The 17,831-nt window shown below is 48.8% G+C and overlaps 1 protein-coding gene and 1 long non-coding RNA gene across 2 annotated transcripts in view; both read right to left on the bottom strand.

Annotated features, from left to right (window-relative positions):
* The window catches only part of LOC137427127 (solute carrier family 12 member 5-like), a 369,173-nt gene that overhangs the window by 277,401 nt on the left and 73,941 nt on the right, over positions 1-17,831 (bottom strand). The gene's annotated exons all lie outside the window — the stretch shown is intronic.
* On the bottom strand, positions 17,054-17,668 carry LOC144892059 (uncharacterized). The gene is made up of 2 exons (XR_013623371.1): positions 17,606-17,668; positions 17,054-17,527 (listed from the first exon to the last, which is right to left on the bottom strand). It is a non-coding gene; the product is annotated as an uncharacterized LOC144892059 (long non-coding RNA).

Genomic DNA, 17,831 nt, shown 5'->3' with positions numbered 1-17,831 from the left:
CATCAGCCTCGGGATCCACGAGGTGTGCAGCCGCATCAGCCTCGGGATCCACGACGGCCGCACTGAAGCTCGCCTGCGTGTCACAAGCCGCGAAAAACTTGTCAGCCTCGACGGCCAGAGCGCGGGGTTCCCCTATTTTGGAACCGGCCAACGCGAGGCGTACCTGTGCCCGTAGCTGGCGTAGAAAAAGCGCCCGGAATAAAAAATCCGGGGCTTTGTCACCCAGCAACGACAGCATGTAATCCATCCGCACCGATGGTCGTGTGTCGCCGAGTTCGGGAAGGTCCAGGAGGCGGTCCGCCCGTTCGAACTCCGTGAGGCCGAACGTGGCGATGAGGAGACGTTTGAGCGCCTTGTACTTGTGCTCTGCCGGTGGGTGCCGCAGGATGGACACGACTCGGGCGGCTGTGCCGGGCCCGAGGGCGGCGATCACGTGGTAGTAACGCGTCTCGTCCGCCGTTATTCCTCGAAGCTGGAACTGTGCTTCGGCCTGCACGAACCATACCTCGGCCTGTGCTTCCCAAAACTCAGGGAGCTTTACCGCGACCGCGTTGCTGGACATGGTGCATTCTGTGGTCAGCGACGGCTGAACCAATCGAGGTCACCAGTGAAGTGCGGTGCTACGCGCACAACTTGTTTGCCAAAAAAGGTAAGCCACAACGCGTAGGATCAAAACCAAACGAGTCTTTATTGTAAAGCTCAAACTGTAGCACTGACTTGCTCGGGGCTGCGAGGCCCGTGTATATCCCGAGGCCACGCCTACCCCTCGGGCGTGGCCGACACCCCATTGGTGCGCGGAATGATGTCACCGCGCCAGCGAGCCATCGTGTCCACCACACAGTAACCAATGCGTGAACGAAAGGTCACCACGCCTGCCCGTAATTTGCATATGCATAGGGGCCGTTCAAAGATTACGGAATGCTCAGGGAACCGGGGAGCTGGAGAGGGGTGAGGTGGGGGGGGGGGGCGGTATGTCCAAACGTAACAAAGCGTTACGTTACAGGGGGTTGGAGGGTGTTTCCAGTGGCGTTACGTCACACTATTAACCAAAGACTATTTTGTTTGCCTCCATAATAGCCACAGTTTTTGCATTCACATCTTACATAATAAAAACGACATAAAATAAATTGGGGAAACTTGCAGCGAGTGGTACTGTATTGCATTTATACACCACTTGAAACATAAATTTTCAACGATACGTTTTTGGAAATAGGAGACGAAAGCGAGGAGGGGGTGAATTCGATATAATCGAATAGCGAGCTTGTCCATCCTTTTCCTTCAAAACCATTTAAATTCTTCTCGGGACACTTTCAAATAATTTTGCTATAAACAGATTGGGAAATGGTGATCCACGCTTCTTCCAAGACCTTCAAAGATCATCAAAGTTGCTGGAATTCCATTTTCCTTTTTATTTGTCCAAATAGTCCCGTTCAGCTTCAGTGATGGAGTTCTGAGTTTTGAGGCCGTTGGCTCCCTAAGGGAGTTCATCCGCCCTTTGCCGGGTGTGGATTTTGGTCCTGGCAAAATATCAACTTCAACCTGGAGGGGTATGATGTAAATCAAGCGTAAATGAGACTTGCTCCAGTCTATCGAGAAAGGGCAATTTTGTTCTGATCGGACACACTGTAGGCGAGTTGTTGTGAAAAATGTTAAAATATCTATAATTGGGTCATGACTTCAAAAATTAGGTACAAGTCAAAAAAAACGTATCGCAACACCATAGACATTAGTGTCCTTTTGATGAACACCATATAATGTCCTTTTTATTCGCATTATTGGTGCACATTTTCAGTCTGAAAGTCCCAGCCAGCTCCGAGATACACCTTGGAAATTAATAAAGTTTGGAAATTTGGGATGTTGTGAGTGCAGGAAGAAAAAAGAAAACAAATTATAATCATAATCATTTTCTAAATGGTGGTTTTGTGGTTTTTTGTGGTAAAATGGTGGTTTTTTGCACACTCCTATGTGTGCAAGAAACTGTGGGGTACCATTAAAAATTGGGGGTCCCCAATTGTATAAACAAACCCGACAAGTTACAACAGCAAACAATAAAGAGCAATCAGAGATTGCAGACCCTCGCTCGCCAGGACGTGTTTTTAGTGTTTTTTAAGGCTTATGTGATAAAACAAATATGGCGGCCGAACCACATGACCGATGACGTCATTATTTTTGCTCCACCAATTATCCATCGATAGTCCATAGATCGGATGAAGATAATAGATGATGATACATCATAGATGATGCTCAATAAATTTCTTCTTTATCGGATTAAGTTTTGTACGAGTCGAATTATGACGTCATACTGGAGGATGACATCATCATTAACATATCTTATTCCCCATGGAGAGTTCTTTAAAATGAGCCATCTCATTTTTTTTTCTATGCAGTGCTTTCAGAGATATGGAGGTGCAAAAATTTTTCAAGATGGCACCCATACCACATGACCTATGACGTCATAATTATCATTTAAAAAATTCTACAGGAGGCGCACCTATGGTGAAAATTTCTTGTCAATCGGACCAACGGTTGCAGAGAAAACCATAATTATTCTGTGCGGACAAACAGACAAACAAACAAACGGTCTCAAATGCAATACCCTCTCCTTTGGCGAGGGTAATAAGCCCCCCCTAAATTCTAGGGGGAGGTTTAAAAAAGAGCTATTGGAACTAAGATGTACAGACAGAACGAGCTCTGTTAATAAAACATCACAACTTGTTCCTCAAAACGTGATCTTAATATAAAACGAGAACGTCACTCGGTAGAGAGCATACAGTCACGTGAAAAAGTAAGTACACCCCATGTAAAGTTTTGACTTTTTCAACATATTTCAACATACAGCTATTTGATCTTCATTTCAACAATATTGATAGATAAAGGTGATATAATATAACAAATATCATGAAACATTTACATTTTGTAGTCCATTGTACAATTAAAATAAACATTAATGCAAATTTCACATGTGGAAAAAGTAAGTACACCCCGACATTTATCACTACTTCAAATACCTAAAATTAGAATCAGGTGCACCAGCTCAGGTGCAAATGATTAGAACATCGTTACTTGGAGGAACCTGTCTTATTTAAACCTCAGACATTTCGTTTGGTTTTTTCTTTGTTGTTGAAGTGTGCGGCGTCACGATGCCGAGATCAAAAGAGCTCTCTGAGGCTTTCAGAAAGAAGATTATATAGATGCCTACGAGTCTGGGAAGGGATTTAAAAAGATCTCCAAACAATTTGAAATCAATCATTCGACTATCCGGAAGATCATCTACAAGTGGAGAAGATTCCAAACAACTGCCAACTTGTTCAGGCCAGGCCGCCCCAGCAAGTTCAGCTCGAGAGCAGACCGCAAGATGCTGAAAGAAGCCTCTAAGAACCCCAGAATGTCATCACGGGACCTACAGGTAGCTCTTGCCACTGTTGATGTCAAAGTGCACGAGTCGACCATGAGAAAGGCTGCACGAATGTGATCTACATGGGAGGTGTGCCAGGAGGAAAGCTTTGCTGTCCAGAAAGAACATCAGGGCAAGACTAAAGTTTGCCAATGAACTCCTAGGCAAAGACCAGCACTTCTGGAACAATGCGTTCTGGGACAGATGACTCAAAGGTAGAGCTATTTGGCCACAGTACCAGAAGACATGTTTGGCGAAAACCAAAGACAGCCTTTGACCACAAGAACCTGATACTAACTGTAAAGTATGGTGGTGGAAATATTATGGTTTGGGGCAGCTTTGCTGCATCAGGACCTGCGCAGCTCACCATCATAGAATCCACTATGAATTCTTCATTGTACCAGAGGGTGCTTGAGGATAATGTGAGGCCATCTGTCGGAGAGTTGAAGCTCAACCGAAGGTGGACCTTGCAGCATGACAATGACCCTGAACATACCAGTAAATCCACCAAGGAATGGCTGAAAAGAAAGAAATGGAGGGTTCTGGAATGGCTAAGTCAAAGCCCGGATCTAAATCCCATCGATATGGTGTGGGGGGATTCTCAAACGAGCTGTGCATGCAACAAACCCCTCAAACATCGCACAGCTGAAATAATTCTGCATGGAGGAGTGGGCAAAATTTCTCCCAGTCGATGTCAGAGACTGGTAGACAGTTATAACAAATGCCTACTTGAGGTTGTTTCTGCCAAAGGGGGAAATACCACCTATTAGAGGCAAGGGTGTACTTACTTTTTCCACATGCGAAATTTGCATCTATGTTTATTTAAATTATACAATGGACTCCAAAATGTAAATGTTTCATGATATTTGTTATATTATATCACCTTTATCTATCGATATTGTTGAAATGAAGATCAAATAGCTGCATGTTGAAAAATGTTGAAAAAGTCAAAACATTACATGGGGTGTACTTACTTTTTCACGTGACTGTATATATACTGTATATATATATATATATTTATATATACTGTATATATATTTTTACGGATTCGTGACTTCCGTTATTGTGGTTTTCACCCACTGGACATGTTTCTGATATTATGTATTATTATTAGTTTCACAAGGTTTATTATTCACAAACGGTTATCAAAAATTAAAAAGGATAACTAAGTGAAACAGGAAACCGAAAGAGGAAGACAATGAGGTGAAGAGGAAGGAGCGGCGCAAAAAGGAGTCGGAGAAGAAAGCAGAGTTGCTCCGGCTTCTGAAGCGAACGTTGGCGAGCCGAGTCACTTGCGAACTTTGGGTTTCCGGGAGAGGAATTCCTACAACGGAGTTGTCGTCGCCGTGACCGGTCAACCTGCATGTCAGGTCTTGCGGTCGATTCAGGAAAGAATCATCGCCGTGCTGTGCACCACGAGTCCGGGCCGTCAGCCATTTTGACTCGCGCAGGATTCGTGCTTCGCTGGCGGTTTCGTTTCTTTTCAACAATTCTCACCACATTCAGACGTCGATCTGGTGTGTGCGTGCGACGCGGATTTTTGAAGGCTACTTCGTCCATACCCGAGGGTGCGATTTCTCGGTCGCCTGTAGGGTGCCTTTGGAGTTCACAGTCGCCCTAAGGGCGCCTTTGTACAGCTTCGGCTGTGTGACTGCCCTGGCCATCCGCACGGGGTTCTGGTCGTTTGGACCTCGTTCTAACGACCGCTGGAGCGAATCAACCTCGTCTTGGAGAAGGTTACAGAGACATTGACTTTGAGGAGTGTCCGTTCATTTGCTGGCAGAGCCGTGAGTCACTGGACTTTATATAAGATATATATAGACAACAACAACACAACAACATGCATTTTAAAGGCCATTTTCCCTACTAGAGCGGGGGTTAGCCTTGCAGTCCCCATGACAATCTTCTCCATTTTGCCCTATTTTCTGCATCTCTCCTTGTTAACCCCCTTGCCCGCATTTCTTCTTCCACCATCTTTAGCCATGTCTTTCTCAGTCTTCCCCGTCCTCTACTTCCTTCTACATTCATTTCCATCACTCTTCTCAACCAGTCACTTTCATCCTTCCTCAACACATGACCAAACCATCTCAACCTGTTCCTCTTCACAGCATCAATCACAGGCTCTATTCCCATCATCTTTCGCAATTCATCATTTGTCTTCCTCTCTCTCAACGATACTCCGCACATCCGTTGAACCATTCGCATTTCCACCCTTTCCAACCTTCGTTGCTACTCTACGTTCATTACCCATGTCTCGCTCCCATAAATCATAACACTTCTCACACATGCAGCATACACCTTTCCCTTCAGCTTCAACGACACTCCCCTCATCATCAGTACGCCACTCAGTTCCCGAAACTTCTTCCATGCACATCTCACTCTAGCAAACGTTGCCGAGTCTGATCCACCTTCTCCATTCAGCATGTCTCCGAGGTAGCAAAATGTTTTCACACCTTGCAGCTTCACGCCGTCTCCAAGATCCAACTCAACATTTCCTCCATCTGCAGCTCCCTCTGTGCATACCTTACATTTGAATGTAGCTGCCACACTGGTTAATGACCCTCTCAGACCACTACATTTTTGATGAACCCACTCAGCGCACATTGTACATTGAATGGAGTTCACTCCGCCACCCTTCCTACACACAGAACAGGGCCACTTCTCAGTTCTTTCCACCTCACCACATGCTTTACCACTTGCCATCACCTTCGTCTGTCTGATATTCACCTTCAGACCTTTTGTCTCCATACATTCCTTCCACTTGTTCATCTTTTCCTTCAGTCCATCCATACTTTCCGCAATAAACACCAGATCATCTGCATACAACAATTCCCACGGTAAACCCTCCTTTACGTTCTGAGCCAGCACCTCCATCACAGCTACAAATAGTAGTGGACTTAGTACCGACCCCTGATGAACTCCCACCTTCACCTCAAACTCACCACTGTTCCCGTCCTTCGTCCTTACAGCTGTGCGCGCTCTTTTGTGCATTGCCATCACTACTCTGATCAACCACTCCTCCACTCCCAACTTCCTCAATGCCCATGTCAATACTTTGCGCGGAACCCTATCGAATGCTTTCTCCAGATCAACAAACCCAAGAAACAACTTCTTTCTCTTCTCCATGTACTTCTCCTGCAAATGCCTCACAATGAAAAGCGCGTCTGTCGTTCCTCTTCCTGACATAAATCCAAACTGCATTTCATCGATCTTCACTTTCTTCCTTATCCTCCTCTCCAACACCCTTTCCAATACCTTCATTCCATGCTCCAATAACTTTATCGCTCGGTACGAGAGACACTCCAGAGGGTCACCTTTCCCCTTGTATAGAGGGACGAGGGTACTCAGTTCCCAATCCACTGGAATGCGGCCTTCTTTCACCACCAGATTACAGATCTCTGTCATTCTCTTCACACCCCAACTTCCTGCTGCCTTCAACATATCTCCCACAACTCCCGTCGGCCCTCCCGCTTTTCTACCCTTCATTGCTTTTATCGCTTCCTCAACTTCCTTCTCAGTTATCTTCTCTGCCGGTCCTAAAACTGGGTTACTCTCTATGTTTCCATCCCATTCATTCTCTGTATTCAACAGCATTTCCATATATCTTTTCCATCTTCCTTTAATTCCATCTGGGTCGACAACGATTTGTCCCACTTCATCCTTCAAGCAACTCACCCCCATCACATCACACCTCTCTTTCGCTATCTGCTTTGCAATCCTGAATACTGCTTTCTGACCCTCTTCCGAAGCCAAGCGTTCTCCGAACATTTTCCTACATGCCTCCTACGCCTTTGCTACCTCTTTCTTTGCAGCCTTCCTGGCTGCCTTATAACTTTCATGCTCTGCTGTTTCTGCTCCCGTACCCTTCGCCTTCTGCCACTCCTTGAACTTCTTCCTCTTCTCGTCAATCCTCTTTCCAACTTCATCATCCCACCACCATGTTTCCGAGTGCCTCGGTGGTCCTTTTGTCCATCCACATACCTCACCAACGGCTCCCAACAGACTAGCTTTCATTGACATCCAACCACTTTCAAGCTCAACCACATCATCCTCGACCCTACTCAGCCTCTCTTTTAATGCCTCCCTCACTGTCACCTCTTTCAACCTCCACACCTTCATTCTCGGTTGGTACTTCACCCGCCGAGCTCTCCTCACACCTTTCACCCTTATGTCGCAGACAACCAATTGGTGCTGTGAAACAGCCTCCTCCCCCGGGATCACCTTTGTGTCCGGGAGGTGCCCCCTATCTCGCCTAGGCACCATCAGGTAGTCAACAGTTGTCGTCGACCCACCTGACGTGTATGTAACAAGCTTATTATCCTCTTTCTGGAACTGAGTATTACAAATCAACAAATCAGCTCCATCAGCAAACTCCAAAATCCTTTCACCTTCTCCATTTCTCACACCATATCCGTAACCCCCATGAACTCCCTCAAAACCATCCATACTCCTTCCCACATGTCCATTTAGGTCTCCTCCTACCACAACAACTTCCTCATCTTTCACGTTTTCCATAAGCTTCTCTATCGCACACCAGAACTCGTCCTTCTCTTCATCGCTTCGACCAACCTGCGGAGCATATCCCGAGATGACGTTCACCAAGAGCTTTCCAATCATCATTTTCACCATCATCAACCTATCACTCACTCTAGTCACACTCACCACACTGTCTACAAACTCCTCAGAAAACAGGACACCAACACCATTCACGCCCTCTAGGCACCCTTGCCACATAAACTTGTATTTCTGTCCCTGCTTGCCCTTCACCATTCTCACACCACTTCCCTTCCATCTCGTCTCTTGCACACAACATATGTCCACTCTTCTTCTGACCAATACTTCCACCACTTCTCCTGAACTCCCTGTCATTGTCCCTACATTCCATGTCCCAAACCTCAGAAACCGATCTCCACTTCGGGCTGTACCCTGCCCATATGTAGTTGTAATTGTCATGGTTCTCTTTTTGAGGCAATGTTTTTCATGGCCGGATGCCCTTCCTGTCGCCAACCCTCTTAGTCGTCTCTTACGACACGCAGGGATACGGTGTACCTATTCTAATCCAGGGTACACACTGGGAAACCTTTAAAACATGGAAATTCTGGGGGGGGGGGGGGGGTGGGAGGCGGCGTCAGCATCACGGCTGCGGTTTAAACATATTTAAATAATATTTAAACAAAACCATGAAAAACAATCTGGGAAAAGTCTCTAAGTGAGAACGTGGATTTGAGAAAGCAGGAGCAGAGGTGGAAGAAAAACGAGATATAGGGGGCGGGGTACAAGTCGAGACGAGGAGGAGAGCGAACAAGCACGTGTCCGGGAGGAGAGAAAGAATTAATATAGAATTTTTTTGTTTGTTTATTTGTTTGTTCTGTTTTCAAAACGCTGGACAAAGGGTAAGATGTTCGTGAGAGGTAGGGGGGAGAAAAGAAAATCAAAGAAAAAAGCAAATACTATGAAGTAAAGAACCCATATTCACAAAACACTGACGGGGGGAGGGAGCCCGGAGAGACCAGGCCGCGCACGAGGCGCGAACAAAAAAAATAAACGACTAATTACACACAAATTTGCAACAACTACAAAACCGAAACCAAATAGAAACACACAATAACACATACACAACAAAATACCCAGCGGAAATTTGACAAAGACACGAACGGGAAAACACTCAAACTTTGATGCCGTGGAGAGATCGAAGCAAGCCTCGTCGCTCGAGGGACCGGAAGTCGGATTCCTCCGATAGATTCCTATAAGATATTGTTACAGACGTGGCTTGGATGTTATTTACCGAGCGGTTTTATGGTATGACCACGTCTGCACAAGTTACCCGATTGTGCCCGAACGTTGACTAGTAGCGCGATGCTGGCTCAATAAGAAAAAGAAGACACCCGGCTGGATTACAATAACACAATACGACACCAATGTTTCAATTCTCAAGACCTCCGGAGGAGATTATATTCGTACGGAAAGGTCAGATTACAGGGGCTAGAGGTATAATCACAGAAAGACAGGCACTTAGACACACTCTTATATTAACCCCGGACAGACGACAGACAAACGGGACAACGGCTGACTCACACGGGGGTTGATGACAGGAAAGCGGGTATCGATGGCTCCAGGTCCTCCTGGGCTCGGGGCAGGGTACAGTACGGTCCGGTCCGGTCCAAAGATGCGGGGAGGTATCGTCGCGCTGGGGGTGGCGGTGGCTTCTCTCTCCAAGCTGAGGCGCATCTGTCGTCACGTCCGGCGCGGGGCCGCGTATATCCGGCGGGGAGTGACACGCCCTCGGCTCGTTAGCTCCGCCCCAGATGGAATCGGCACGTTGCTTCTCATTGGGTGCGTGGGGGGGTTACTGGCTCCGCCACTGACGAGGAGCTGACAGCCAGCCCCTTCGGGGTAACGCCGTGGAGCGCATGGTCATGGCGGGTAACCGAGCCGGTGTGAGGACGCACACTCCCCGCCCCTCTGTTGTTGTAGTCGTAGTTGTAGTTGTAATTGTTGGGGAAGAAGATGGAAGGAGGTATGGGAAAGGTCCTAAACTCACTACTGATGCCATATAATCACATTCTGGTGCAACGAAGAGTCATAATTAATGGAGACGAGGCCTTAACTGACATAGATTAAGAATAACTAGGAAGATGTCCGAAAGTTGTCTACGTGTGGTGCGGTGGACCTGGGCACGACATTTAATGGGGGAATAAGGGGAAGGTCGGCTCTACTGATTGTTATTTACATGCAATGGGACTAGGGAATGGGGGATTGGGGAAAGTTGGGGAGTATTGGAGAAAATAGGGGAATATTTACAAGCGGATATGGAGGCCAAATTCCATATTCGCAACATTGCACCCTTCTCTACCCTCGGGGCGTCCCGACCCGATAAATTTTTACCTACTTTAGTGTGGCACGCAATGTAGTTCCCTCTACTATTAACTCTACCCTGAGTGCGACAGTTTTACAGATATTCACAAATGAGTAAATATGTCCCCCTGCGACGTTGCACCCTTCTCCTCACAGAAACACACCCACAGGATAACCGAATCCGGAAAGAATCCTCAAACTAAACATACAGCCGGTAGGGAGCATTATTTACAAGATTACGCTGATATCTACACTACGATCCAGGACCTGTTTTTGGAGGAACACATGCAGATGTTATGCATAGAGAGAGCGCGCTTGCCAGCATCGATACACCAACCCACGAGTGCTCTGTGGCCGACGGCCTTTAATAACGTGCAGAGCACCCTTCCCGAGCATCAACAGCACCACCCCACCACCAATCGGTGCAGTCACCATTGTTCATTGGAATAAAAATAAATTCGACAACCCCTAACCCTGCAGGTGTCTCTTGCTCTTCTTGTGGTGCACTTGGTGGTGTTAACTATTAGTGGTTCACCTGTATGGCATAGGTGCCACGTTGATCCATAGGTCCATCCCCGGGTGGTGCTTGGCCGCAAACGAACTGCGGTCCATTGTGGGTGGCCACAAACATTGCGGTCCATATGGTGTATCGATCCCGGCAGCAAACAGCGAAAGTGCAGGCCCACAACTGCGCAGCCAGCACCTCTCTCTCCTCTCTCTCTACCCCAAAGCCAGATCCTCGGAGGTGGGAGACAAAAGAAGAAACAAGTGAGTAAGGTGGTAAGGGCGCAAAAGTGCACGCAATGTAAGGTGATGCACACTGGGGGCACATGGGAACCAGGTGAGACAGGTACGTTCCTATCGTACGCCCCCCCCCCCCCCCCACCAGGTAACCTACATGGCCCCTCCCTTACCCCTTACTGTATCCACACAACACAACACTACCCATAAACATCTACTTTACAAATCAACAAACATCCCTACTGTCTTCCCCGTTCCTCCCATATACCAAATTCGTCTTCTCTCCCTCCTAACCAATCAAATTTGCCATTTTCAACTCTCATCAAAATTTGCCATCTCCAATTCATCATCAGTCCCTCCTAGGGAGGGAGAGATGGAATCACCCCAATGTCTCATCCACGTCGTGATGCGTCTCACAAATCCAACAGCAATTCTCATTTCTGCAACACAAACAAAGAAAACACAGGTGTGGAGTCATCATCATCACCACAGGCAAGTGGCTGCGTATGGTGCGACAGGTTCATCAATCCTAACTATCTCCTAAATGACTTTAACAACTTTACACTACCCGGGGTCTTTCTCCGGCCAAACCATTGGCCCTCTTACACTATGGGTTCTAAAAACCAATTCCCATTGGCCAAACTGTGGTGCTCTTCAATTTGGGGTCTCACTCCCCCGATTCATCTCCCGGTGCCCTCGCACAATTTCTGGGCTGCGGCGTGTACCTCTCCCAGTGGGTCTACCCACCTGCACACCTCCACCACTGCAGTTGCCTCCGAGCTTACCTGCTCCTTGCCCTAACCTAACTACCTGGGGAAGGCCCTCTGGCACTCTCCCCACTCGGTGCCCTCTCTGGCACTGGGCTACCCGGGTCCGTCCTCCGGATCCTCGGGCCCCATCCACAACTCTACCGGCTCCCAGAGCCCACCTGCGGCCTCACCTGGCCGACATCCTCACAGTGGTGGAGTGCCCAACCAACTACACGCACTAACAGGCTACACGCCCAGCCATTTCCACAACACTAATGCACCCATTCACAACACCATTCTGCAACCGCACCACAAGTGCCAATATCCAACCACAATTTACCTGTACCCTCTACCTAACACTTACACTACCCGCCCCGGGTACTCGTGAAAGGGGGTCCACTCTTCCCCCATCCACACCTTCGCACCATGCACACCACTCCGTACCACTTACTCCAACTCTCTCCACACACCTGTACTTGCACACCTGTGCTCTCACACCTGGTGCCACCTGCACCCTTCTCTCCCCAAGCGCATTCGCGCTGATCCACACACTCACTACTCATACACTGCTCCACACACCTGTCCAGTTGCACACCTGTGCAATCACACCTGTTCAATTATCACACACACGGCATCATCTCAGCTAACTACTCCCCTCTGAAACTTGCGCTTCCCAGTCGTCCCTTTAAACTATTGCGCTCCCTCGTCATTATCATCCACACTAATCTACCTGCGTCCCCACTACAGGTATCAGTCACTAACTAAACTTAACGTTACCTAAGGTCATCTTCTCTAGATCCCTACCGTTATATCCTAACCCTCCCGGGCTAGTTTTCACTGCCATACACCCCATAAGCTATTGCTCCTTTGCCCCCCCCTGTGAGGGATGGTGGATTTGCCATCCCACCACATCGGGGGTCTCTCACTACCAATTTCGCTCGTCCAAATCCAACAATTCAAAAATTTGCCAATCACTGCCCATCATCTGCCAATCACTACTGCCAATCCCTTGCCAATCATCAAATTTTGTTCTTCTCTAATTTTGGGTCCAAAACACTAACCTCATCACCCAGTCGACTCACTAATTCCTCTCGGTGCGCCAATCCCTGTCCAAAGCCCGGCTTCGTAAAGCCAAGCAATGGATGCTGGTTGTTTTGTGCCAGCGGCTGAATGCGTCCGGCACTCGGTGCAGGGACGGGGGCTTACCCGTGCCGAGATCCCACGCACCATCTCGGCACGGAGCCATCCAATGTCCCGCCCTCGACCTGCCGGCACGTCTCACCAAAAAGTGGTCGCCATGACGACCCTTTCTATCGGGCTGCCAGCTCCGCCTAGTGGAGCACGGACGCGGCCGTTCAAAGCGAGGCCCGGCACGCACCGAGGGCCCGATTCGGCTAAAAGTCGACCTAACCTCTAACCCGTTTAATGTCGATGCTTCACCTGCATGCTTACACCCCGAAGCCCGTTCCTTGCTCACACATCCAGCCGTGCTCATGCTCCTCGTACCTTTCTTTACACACCCAGGTACCCTCATTCCACTCACAGCCTTGGTCACACACCTGACCACCGAACACTTTGGCACACATTCGTTGCTCGCACACCTCACCAATACACCTCTTCGCGCCCCCTCCTCAGTCACCTCCTCTGTGACAATCACAGGTGTGCTCTCATTCGCACACCCAACCACGTGCCTCACCACCAACTCCAGCGTGCATTCCCACTCACGCTCTACCATTCCAGGTGTGCATCCTTCCATCCCAGGTGTACATCCTCGCTCACCTGTCACAACCAGCTCACTCTCCTGGTCACTCTCACTACTTTCACCTCCATTCCTGACAGCGCACTCACCCTTACTCTTGACAGCGCACTCTTTCCCCATGCACCTGTCCGTTACACACCTTTCTCGCGCACACTCTCCCGTTACACCCTCTGTAACACTCACCACAGGTGTGCATTCTTCCTTGCCTTTGACAGCGCACTCTTTCCCCATGCACCTGTCCGTCACACACCTTTCTCGCGCACACTCTCCCGTTACACCCTCTGTAACACTCACCACACCGCGCTTCCATGTGCCCCCTCGCACACGCGCTACGACCGACTCACTCTCGCCAGCACCCTCACTCCTTGGCACGCACTTTTTCCTCACACACCCCAGAGTCGGACTTTCTTGCACACCTCCTTTTTCGCACACCAGACCTGTCGCACACTTCACCAACGGCCTCTCACGAACACCCGGGTCCATCTCGACCCCCAAGCTTCTTAAATCCCCTGGCGCATCATACGCACGACCATATTGGTCACCACTTACACCGGGTCCTCTTCCTCTTCGCTTCTCCTCCATCACCTGCGAATCCCTCATCCGGTTAATGGGCACATCATCACGATCCGAACACAGACTCTGGACCAATTCTTTTACCTCCTCTTTTATCTCTTTCTTATCCTCTCTCCGTCGCTTTTTAATTTCGCTCACTCCTTCTTCCACTTCTTCTAATTTTTGCTTCATCTCCTTCATCTCTTCGTGCGCCCCTTTAAGTTCTTCCTCTAACTCCACTTTATTTTTTTCTATGTGCTCCCGCACCTCCCGCTCTTTAACCTCCATTACCTCTACCACCTTGTCCATTTTCCTCGTCAGGTCCTCATGTACCATCTGACATTCCCTCTTTGTCGCTATCAAGTCGTTTTTTATGTCGTTTTGTGTCGCTTTCAACCCTCCTAATACCGCAGTGTTCCTTTGAACCTGCTCCACTAACTCCGTTTGTCCCACCGTCAGCTGCTCCACCTCCTGCGTCAGGTCCTCTATGCCCCCTTGTAACTTTACAGTCCCCTTTCTCACCTCCTTCTCCATGTGCTCCTCACAGTGCCTCACCTCCTCGCGCACTCCTCCGACCTCCTCACTCACTCCTCTTCTGATCTCCTCTCCCATCACTTGCATCTCCTGCCCAGATGCCACCCTCATCTGCTCCATTTCCTCCCTGTGAGCATCCAGTTTGGTTTCTACCCCCATTCTGACCCCCTCTATCTGCTGCTCCATTTGTTTAACTTCCCTTTCCGCTTGGTCCCTCATGTCCCTCAATTTGCCTTCCATACTGTTTTCTAACCCCTCTAACCCATTTTTCACTCCCTCTATCTGATTCTCCTGGGCAGCCATTCTATTTTCTACCCCCTCTAACCCCTTTTGCATCCCTTCCATTTGATTCTCTTGAGCGGCCATTCTGTTTTCTACCCCCGTTAACCCATGTTTCACCTCTTTTATCCCGTTGTCTAACCCCTCAAAATTATTGTCTAACTTCCCAAATTTCTTGTCTAACTTCTCAAAATTATTGTCTAACCCCTCACTGGTACCCCTCGCTTCGTCCCTCATTACCCCCATTTGCTCACTCTGAGCATCCATCCGGTTCCCCATTACCCCCATTTGGTTTCCCAAGTCATTCCTCAGGTCTTCACTTGTCTGGACCATGAGCGCCTTTATTTGTTCCATAAATAGGCCCCAATCCATCGGCGGCGCTGTTACGGTCGCGGGCGCGGTGACCAGCGAGGCGCCATTTTGTGCGTTTGCTACCCCCGCTGTTTCGCTCTCCTCACGTGTCTCAATTTGGTCCTGGACCGACCCTGCTTCACTCTCCCCTACCGGACCCCAGCCGTCTTGATCCGCCATAGCGCGACTTTCAAAATTCGGGTTTTGTAAAACAAAACAAATTTCGGCCGCTCCAAATTTTGACCAAATTTTTTTTTTTTTTTTCCTCTATTCGTTTTTTTTTTTTTCAAAATTTGGTCGGGCCTCGAATCCCACTCCTGACACCAATTGTTACAGACGTGGCTTGGATGTTATTTACCGAGCGGTTTTATGGTATGACCACGTCTGCACAAGTTACCCGATTGTGCCCGAACGTTGACTAGTCGCGCAATGCTGGCTCAATAAGAAAAAGAAGACACCCGGCTGGATTACAATAACACAATACGACACCAATGTTTCAATTCTCAAGACCTCCGGAGGAGATTATATTCGTACGGAAAGGTCAGATTACAGGGGCTAGAGGTATAATCACAGAAAGACAGGCACTTAGACACACTCTTATATTAACCCCGGACAGACGACAGACAAACGGGACAACGGCTGACTCACACGGGGGTTGATGACAGGAAAGCGGGTATCGATGGCTCCAGGTCCTCCTGGGCTCGGGGCAGGGTACAGTACGGTCCGGTCCGGTCCAAAGATGCGGGGAGGTATCGTCGCGCTGGGGGTGGCGGTGGCTTCTCTCTCCAAGCTGAGGCGCATCTGTCGTCACGTCCGGCGCGGGGCCGCGTATATCCGGCGGGGAGTGACACGCCCTCGGCTCGTTAGCTCCGCCCCAGATGGAATCGGCACGTTGCTTCTCATTGGGTGCGTGGGGGGGTTACTGGCTCCGCCCCTGACGAGGAGCTGACAGCCAGCCCCTTCGGGGTAACGCCGTGGAGCGCATGGTCATGGCGGGTAACCGAGCCGGTGTGAGGACGCACACTCCCCGCCCCTCTGTTGTTGTAGTCGTAGTTGTAGTTGTAATTGTTGGGGAAGAAGATGGAAGGAGGTATGGGAAAGGTCCTAAACTCACTACTGATGCCATATAATCACATTCTGGTGCAACGAAGAGTCATAATTAATGGAGACGAGGCCTTAACTGACATAGATTAAGAATAACTAGGAAGATGTCCGAAAGTTGTCTACGTGTGGTGCGGTGGACCTGGGCACGACATTTAATGGGGGAATAAGGGGAAGGTCGGCTCTACTGATTGTTATTTACATGCAATGGGACTAGGGAATGGGGGATTGGGGAAAGTTGGGGAGTATTGGAGAAAATAGGGGAATATTTACAAGCGGATATGGAGGCCAAATTCCATATTCGCAACAATATATATAGAGTGCACTCTTAATGGCCATTTGCTGTACCGTATCACCTGTGTGTGATTTATAATACAAGTTTGTTCATTTATAATCATTGGTGTGGTTTCACGATTGATTTTCAACACAGGGTAATATATTTTTCTGCCGGGGCTCCTCTCGGGGTTCGGAGGTTACCGAGACCAGGAGATCGAAGAGGACTCCGTAACAATATATATATATATATATATATATATATATATATATATATATATATATATATATATTGTTACAGATCGCGGACAGATGTTATGATGACCGAGCGGTGGTGTATTACCGCGACCTAACAGGATCCCTGACTCACCCGATTCACCCAGGACTTTGGCCGGATCGCACCACAGCTAGTCAATAGGGAAAAGACAAAGGCGACACGGATGTGAAGAAGAAAAAGAAGACAAAAAGGTTTGGAAATACTACTAAATTTATTGACTATTTACACACAAGCAAAAAGAAAGCAGTCACGTTTATTTACAAGCACATAAGACGCAGGTGACACAGGGAAAATACTAGCTTACCTACAGACTTAATTAAATACCCAGGGACAGAACAAACAAAACAAACTCACGTATACAAGAAGGATGGAATGGAATGAATGTTGGAAGGAGGAATGGGAAGGTTCAGCTGGGGCAGATGGTTCGGGCTTGATCCCGCACGGGACGTCGGCTGGACCTCGACGGCCACCGATGCCACCGCTATCTGGTCCCCGCGGGGTAATGGGTTGAAGCTGCTTGGTGGAGTCAACGCTGCTTGTCTGGCTCAGCTCAGGGCACGTCTGCCGTCTCTGGCGCAACTGCTGGTAATGGCCCTTGGCACCTTCTCTCTCTTGGCCCTGGTGTCTCCTCACCATTGACAACTCAACGCAACCACTGACCACTCGACGCCACCACTTCTCACCACCGACTTCTTACCACCGCAACCAACGCAACCACTGACCCTCCTCTGATGACCAACTCCTCTGGCAACCGACTCAGACCAACTCACTACTCACTTCCGTTTGCGCCTTTTATAGCGCCTCCAGCGATTACGCTGCCGGCGTTTTGGACACGCCCATCGGGGTGCTCACCTCGGCCCTGGTTGGTCGCGCGACCCTCGGGCTCCACCCTGGATGACGACGGGCGGGCACGCCCCTCCTCCCCGCTATGACGAGGTGGAGACCCGCCTTCCTTCCCCCAACCCT

Source organism: Myxine glutinosa, chromosome 5, assembly GCF_964187855.1.
Source record: "Myxine glutinosa chromosome 5, kmMyxGlut1.1, whole genome shotgun sequence".
NCBI classification, from domain to species: Eukaryota; Metazoa; Chordata; class Myxini; order Myxiniformes; family Myxinidae; genus Myxine; species Myxine glutinosa.
The sequence above is the reverse complement of the archived record's forward strand: the minus strand, read 5'-3'. Positions and strand labels throughout refer to the sequence as shown.